The 8,092-nt window shown below is 39.1% G+C and overlaps 1 long non-coding RNA gene across 1 annotated transcript; it reads left to right on the plus strand.

Annotated features, from left to right (window-relative positions):
- Positions 1-562: 562 nt before the first annotated feature.
- LOC121964329 lies at positions 563-7,406 on the plus strand. The gene is made up of 4 exons (XR_006107341.1): positions 563-681; positions 1,849-1,997; positions 2,237-2,362; positions 3,594-7,406. It is a non-coding gene; the product is annotated as an uncharacterized LOC121964329 (long non-coding RNA).
- The last annotated feature ends 686 nt before the right edge of the window (positions 7,407-8,092 follow it).

Raw genomic sequence — 8,092 nt, forward strand, 5'->3', positions numbered from 1 at the left:
AAAATGAAAATATTTGGAAACTTTCTGTCTTGATGAAGGAGAAATCACGTGATACGGCTCTGTGGGTTACCCATCCTGCTCTAAAATAGTTCCTTTACCCTGTTGAAACCCAATATTTCAATCAAATTTCTCCAGAATAAGTTTTAAATTAAAAAAAAGAAATTACTGCGCTGTAAAACCTTCTAACCTTAACATAAACGATTTGTGGGTTCATCTTTACAAACTTTTTGGCCAAACTTTGCTGAAAGATTTCAAAGATGAAAAATACGTCGGCCCGAATTCTGGCGAAATATTGCTCAACAGTGAAAAAAACATGTCCACGCACTAAAATCCATGCAAAAATCATGTTTACTGTGCGAGCTTTAAGATTCAGCTCCAGCACCTCAGTCTCAGCTCAAATATCGGGTGAGCTGTGTTTTTTCAAGATTTGGTGAAATGTGTCTAAAATGATTCAGCAGATTTAAATATTTGAATTTAACTGGAAGGTTGTGCAAAAAACTGAACTGAGAGACTGTGCTGACCTCTGGGGGACTGAGGTTGAATTACATGTTGGCGTGTTCCGATTGAGGTAGTAATCCTGCCTCCTTCTCTGTCTGTCTCTCTGTCTCTCTGTCTGTCTCTCTGTCTGTCTCTCCAGTCCAGCGTCTCCTCTCAGCTCGCTGACTGAACGACCAGAAAGAGGTACTTCCTGTCTAGAAACATCCCCGTCTGTTTTATCAGTCTGGACTCTGATGACTCTTTCATGTGTGACTGTGATGAATTGTAGCTCACTGGAGATTTTAACCAGTGGAGGAGGGACAGCCGGGGCCCTAAAGTTTTTTAAAATTTTTTTAATAAAGATTATTTTGGGGGATTTTTCTTCATTGATAGGACAGCTGTATATTGACAGGAAATGTGGGAGAGAGAGGGGGAATGACACGTAGCAAATGGCCGCAGGTCGGACTCGATCCTGGGCCGCCACAAAGGCCTCAGCTTTCAGGGCGGACACTCTAGCAGGTGAGCTAGAGGTCAAACCCAGATTGCAAATTTTTAATCCAATAAACAGACAATTTTACATTTCATTTGTGATAACACTGGGTTTTGCTTGTGGTCTTCTTTTTAAAAATTTTTTTAAAGATTATTTTTTAGTGTTTTAGACTCTACTAGATAGGACAGATTAAAAGCATGAAAGGGGAGAGAGAGGGGACAACATGCAGCGAAAGGCCTCACGTGGGATTTGAACCCAAAACTGCTGCAGGAAGGACGCACATGCGGTGCCTGCTTTATCCACTCAGCCACCGTTGCACCTCATTGTTTTCATCTACGTAATTGTAGACCTGCAACGATTGTTGATTAGTCTATCAAGAGAAAGTTTATATCCAAGTATTTTAATAAACCATCAGTTTAATATTTGATGGTTCAGGTTTCTCTGATGTGAGACTTTGCTGATTTTCTTGCCCGGACATTAAGAATAAACAGACTAAAGAAATTTAAAGACATCACTATGGACTTTAGAAAAATGTAATGAACATATTTTCTGGCATATTATAGACCAAACAATCAATTCATTTATTTCTGAGTGAAATAAATTAGTTTCTGAGTCAGTTTGTATCAGAAGTGCAAGTTACATTTCCAGTTGTTTATACTGCATATGTTTTGTATTTCCATAATATTTTTATTTTTCATTCTCCTTTTCCTTGAAAGCAAATATACTGTGTATTGCATCATATATATTTTAGAGAAAAAATAAATCAATTCCTTCATAGAATACATATTTTCTTAACATATCTACATTTTTTAAATTTATTTTTTATTGTAATTATTGTCATTGTTATTATCATTATTAATTTTTCTTTCTCTCTCTTTGAGGTTTTCGGAGGGCAGACAGTGACGACAGCTCCTCCCTCTCCCTGCACCCCGCCAAAAAAGCTCCGCCCAACGGCTCCCCCGCCAGTCAGCGCTCTCAGAGCTTTGAGCACGACGGCAGACGCCCACAGCCGCTTCCTCGAAAATCACTGGTGAGGTCCTTAAAAACCTTTAACTCCCGAACAGCCACTTAGAAATCAACCCCCTCCCCAAGAATCAGCATTGAAACCACAAACAGCACCTTAGAGACGACTATTTAAATATAACAATTCTTACATTTTCTTTAACAGCGAGCATTTCTGCAGAAACGTAACCCTTCTTTTATTCTTGCTAATATTCATTATAACTATTAGCAGAATGTATTTTTAAAATCCATTTTTATTTGCTTCAGCCTCGAGGTGCGACGAGCCGCCGGGTGGAGGCGTTGTACGACTGTCAGGCCGACCACCACGATGAGCTGAGCTTCTCTGAGGGACAGGTGCTGGTGGTTCTGGGACAGGAGGACAGTGATTGGTGGGTAAGTATCAGCATCCTGCACTCTGAAAGTTTTGAAAAAGTCATGAAGTTTTGAAATTTCATTTTTGAGAACGATGATTCCTGTTTTTATGGTTTGTGGTTATTATAAATAGTTTGGAATTTTAAAGCGTGCCTTCCAGCACAGGTTAGGGAGGCACATTTTCTTTAAAAACCACCAAAGAATTGTTAAGAAAAAATGCAGCAACTGCATCTGCAACATTTTTAAAATGAAAAAAGGTCTTTATTAAAAAAAAAAAAAAATAAACATGCATTCCAACCTCGCTTGCCCGCTGGTTTCTTTAAAAATCATCAGTGAAATAAATACAAAACACATTCATTTACAGTTAAAAGCCAAAATAACAACAAAAGTCCCGCTCTAGTTTTTAAAAACATCGTCTGACGTGCCTCCCTCTTTCTGCGCCATCCCTCCCTACTCATAAATAACCAACAGTCCCGCAGTTATATTTAAATACTCAGTTACGTGGATGTTCTGAGTTAGTCATTTTTAATAAATAATACAGAATTTTAAAAATATTATATAGTAATGGAAGAGAACTAATAAGGAGAACTGATCTTGAAAATTTGTCTCAAAGTCATGGAAAAATTTTGTGACAGGGTTCCTGCGGATCCTCAAAGTCTTAAATTCAATTAAATTCATTAATCTAAAACTAAGGCCTTAATGTGCATTAAACTGACTTAAATGAATTTTCCAAAAGTCTTAAAACTGCTCAGACAGGGGAAGTTTGATTTTATGGATCATTTTTTTCTGACGTTTCATTGTAAAATGAGCGGCATCATCTATTTTTTGTAAATTTATCAAACTCGTCATGATGGAAATTCAAAGAGTGGAATCTCACATGCAGACTGAGAAACTCAAAATCGCCCAGAAAACTGGTCAGAAATACCAGATGTTTCCCGCTTCTGTTGGTAAACTAAATAAATACTTCTATGGTAATATAATATGTTCACTGTCTTCCGTGTGTTCCACTCTTTAAAGAACTGCAGGAACCTGAATGAACCCTGAACAAAAACACGTCTTTAGTTTGCTGACTAAAATGAACAATAATGACACGACAAAGTGTAACTAAAATGTGTTAATAAGAAAAAAGACTAAAACTGAATCAAAACCTGTTTCCAAATGTGAGATTGTTGTGTGGAGTCTTTGTTCATGTTTCTTTAAATGTTCAGTAGATATTTAAATGTAAATAAAAATGTGTTTTTTGTCTTTTCAGCACGGTTACATAGAGGATGAACCGGACCAGAGGGGGTTGTTTCCGTCCTCCTTCGTCCAGCTGCTTTTAGACTGACATGAACCTGGACCAAACCAGACCAGGACCAGTACAGACCCTGGACCAGTACAGATCCAGAACACATCAGTTAGCCTGGAGAACCAGAACCTGGAGCTCGTGTTCAGCTCTGAGCAGCAGAAGATGAACGCAGGTCAGACTTTCGGGTTTCTGTTTCTCTCGACCTCCCGGGACCGGATTGATCTGCCCCAGTCAGCCATGTTGTCATGGCAACCAGTGTTCCTTATGCCTTCTGTTACCATGGAAACCTTATAACCTTTTAATGACCTTTATGTAGCTCGGGTCACGTGATAATGTTGCCATGGAGACTGCCTCGCACAAACCACTAAGCGACGATTCAAGTCTGACGTTGACGATACTTTTATTTATTTATTTATTTATTTTAATTTCAATATATTTTAATATGTGCACAAATACTTCAAAATAAAATGATCCACTGGACTTTAATTTTGAAGTTGTAATGAACAACTTGTTCTTATGGTCTAATTTACTGTAGCGTTTTTATTGTTAATGATCCAGTGCAGCTTCTGTCGCGTCTCAGGCTCCGCCTACCTGGAAGGGCGGGGCTTAAAAGGTCAAATAAGTGACCAGAGCACAAAGGATTGTGGGATACTGAGGACCAAAGAATGAATAAATAGGAAGATGCTAGGCCGTCGTCCCCGAACGATTCTCTGAATGAAACTGGTATAATGTGCAAGCGTCAGCAGTTGAGTTCGCAGCTGACGATAAAGGTTCGGCTTTAAAGTGACTGTCGGGTTAAAAGGCTGCAAGATTATTTTCATCATCCCGTGATTTATCTAAAAATTCACCCCAAAATAAGAATAAGAAACATGTTTCACTAATGCATAAATAACTGTATTAAATTATCTTCTCCTTTAACAAATATAACATCAGCAGCTTAATTTAAAATAAGTCAAATCTCCACATCACTACTGTTATGAGTCGGAGCTTATATTTATTATCGGGTTAAATAACGGCCTGTTAGTGTTGACGCTCGCACAATATGCCCTCGATGATGTCCGGTGACATCCTGACATCTACCAGATAAATACCAGTCGTCTGCTCTAATTCGGGTAACACCGGAGGAGGCGGGGCCTGAAATGCGACACAGCTGACGCTTTCAGTTGCCTTCGATGTCACGAGATATCCCAACGCCTCAGCGAGTACGGTCGTGTGTTGCTGCCACTTACACGAAAATACATTTTCTCTTAAAATGAGGACATTTTCTCTTTTTGAAAGATCTTTTTCTTTAATGACATTTCGTTATCACTACATACAAAATGATTCTTTTTAACTTTCATATAACTTATCACTCGTTATATATCAGTAAACTTTTCTTGTTTTAAAGCGCCAGTTTATCACGTTAAAGGAAGACACGTTTATGACAACATCATAAAAAGTTTCATGATGGAAAAAGAAAATGCTTTGTGGTAATGAAACAGAATAATTTGGTATGTAGTGATGACAAGATCATAACAGTAACGACTGAAACATCCGATACTGAAAACTGAGCTGAAAGTTTGTTTTTTTAATCATAGTGGCAGCAACACTGTCATATAAGGGAACTTTACTGACGTCAAATTTCTCAGCAAAACTTCTCTCATCTGGGTTTGATTGTCTCAACATTTACCTCCAGAACTTTTTATAGAAAAAAAAAACTTTAAATGTTGTTTCATATTTTTTTATTTTATTCAAAGTGACAGCGCTTGGTTTATGTTGTTTTGAAACATCACAGTGCTTCTGTCTGTTTGGTAGCTATAAATGAATGACTTGATGATCAGCAGGATGCTTGTTTGATAAAACAGAAGGAAATGTAAGTTTCACTTAAGAGTCACAGTTAAAATATGATGATCTGAATTAAAGCTAAAGTAAGATACATCATGATTTGATTTAATCCGCATCTTCCCGCATTCCTGATGGAGGTAATTTCCAGACTGCAGGGAATCTAAGCACAACTTTGGATTTAAACTCACAACAAACTTGATTTTGTTCAGTGTGAGGAAGTAAATCTTTTTACTACAACTTAGTCTGCACATTTCTAAACTGTTCATCCGGATGTGAGGTCCAGCTCAGGACTCTGGAGGGCTGCTGCTCTGTCATTAAGTGGCTGCGAGTTCCTCATAAAGTGGATAATTTCCCAGTTTATCAGCAGGAGTTTTTTTTTTTTCCTGGAGAAGTCGACAAAGTGCTAAATCAAGCAGCAGATGTTTCAGATTAAACCGTGGCTTCAGATGACTCAGCGTTCGACTTGTTCCAGACAAACTGGGATAAAGTCTAAACTGCAGCCGAGTTAACGACACAGCAGCCGCCTCCAGATAATAATTCAGCATTTATGATTATTTATAGAGGTCTCAGTCTGCTTCAAACAAAGTGTCGGCTCGTCCAAAAACTCCCTTTTCCAACAGCTGCATTTGACAGTTTTTGTCTCTACAAAGACAGATTTGTTGGACGGAGCTCAGGGAAACTGCGAGACGCAGCCAGGAGGAGTTTATGATGGCGGGCTTTTCACTCCTGCTCAGAACAACTCTTAGCACTTCGTATGACCTACTTCTTTTCTAGCATATCCCGGCCTTCAGTTGTCGTACCAGCAAGTGTGTTTGAAGCAGACTGAAGTCTTTACGGAGCGTTTTCACACTGGCAGGTTTGGTCTGAATCAAAGAGAAACAGTCATTGCGTCGTATTATCGGAGTTCAACAGATGTGCAGTAAAAGATGCGGTCTGAACTCACAAAAAGGCACAAAAGCTCGCACAACTAAAAGCACAGCACTGAGGTTAGAGCACTCAGAAACGTTCGTGTACTTCATATATGAAGCACAAAAACTAAATCCGCAAGAGAGCAGATCAGATCTTTATCGCTCAACATTAGTCCACAAAACCGGTAACATCCGCTAGTCGCTGAAAATTAAGAGCTGCGTACTCGTGCAACAGATTAGCAGATAAATCAGTTTCTAAGATCCTTTAAGGCAGCAGAGGATAATTATTATTATTTTTGATTTTTTTAACAAAATTTTGAACTTCTGGAAATCTGGCAATCTGCGATTTTTTAATTAATTAAATATATTATATATGAGACAAAAACCAAGTATAAAGAAGTCTTTGAAAATAAAATCTATGACGACATGTATTACAGTTTTTGTCTACGCATAAAAACTATATGAAAAATGAACGGATGGACAAATTAATTATTGTTTTAACGCGTTTCCTACGCAAACTTATACATTCTTCTTAAGGCTAACTCCCTTTAGATACGGAAATAGATACGTCTGTGTCAAATGTTGTAAACAGCAGCACAGCCTCCATGAGTTTTGTATTGTTTTGATATAGCAAATAGAAAGTAGTAGAATCAAACCATTCACACAAAAAACGATAAAGCAACGGTGGAGGAGGTCGTACTAATGTACCCTTTAACCGAGGCAGTGTTGTAGATGTCGGCGATTTAAGAGGCGACGTGTAGACGGAGAATTATTTTAGGTATATTACTGATCTGTTCTTCGTCATCTCGGGTCTCGCTTGAACTACACCGCTACTCCGATCCGTTTCTCTTCCAAAGACTTGAGCAGAGGGCTCGCCATCATGCAAAACAGAAGTGTAGCTCAAAGACACGATATGAGCGACCTCAGAGCGATCAGACTGATTCAGACTCGATCTTACTCGGTGTGAAAATGCTCTTTAACTCCTGATAGTGTAAACGAAGCCACAAACATTCAGACAACTGTGATTGACAATCAGCAACAGTTTTTGACCTTTCACAGTACACGGCCCTCTGCGCGCTGCACGCTGCACGCTGCCGTCTCCCTTTAACAGGAAGTCCAGACCGACTCTTCTGCCGCCTGCTGGACTGGTCAGTGTCTCATCGTTCTTCTGGTTGGTTATTTTTTGGTTGGACTTACATTGCACTACATCGCTCTCGCTCATCCATGCACACTGGGTGGTGTTACCATGATTGTTTAACTTTGTTCTTGTTAAGTTTTGTTTAATAAATCTTAAGTTCAAAGATGTGCACGGCCTCCTCGTCTCTGTCGCCCCCATCCACCGAGCTGTGAGTCAGAGGAGTTACGTCACGTTTGTCCGTGAAGTTCGACAGTCTGCAGCTTTACTCGGTGAGTCACATCGTCTTTAGTTGTTGTTCAGGTTAACTTTACAGCTTAGTTAACTTTGAACTGAAAAACTAGTTCTTTAAACATTAAACTCCTGATCAGCACGGCCAGTAGCCCGCAGAGACTGTACCTAAAGAAGCCGCTTTTTTTGCACAAAACTATTCAACGGTGGCAAAAACCGCTCCAGCATGTGATTTTAGACGTTAAACACACTGCCTGCATTTTAGAAACAGTAACGATGGCAATAACAGTAATTTACGATATCTGTCACATTGCAGCTGATCTCGTCCTCTGCTCACCGGGTTTTCTCGGAAAACTCTGTTTTCC

Source organism: Plectropomus leopardus, unplaced genomic scaffold, assembly GCF_008729295.1.
Source record: "Plectropomus leopardus isolate mb unplaced genomic scaffold, YSFRI_Pleo_2.0 unplaced_scaffold15253, whole genome shotgun sequence".
NCBI lineage: Eukaryota > Metazoa > Chordata > Actinopteri > Perciformes > Serranidae > Plectropomus > Plectropomus leopardus.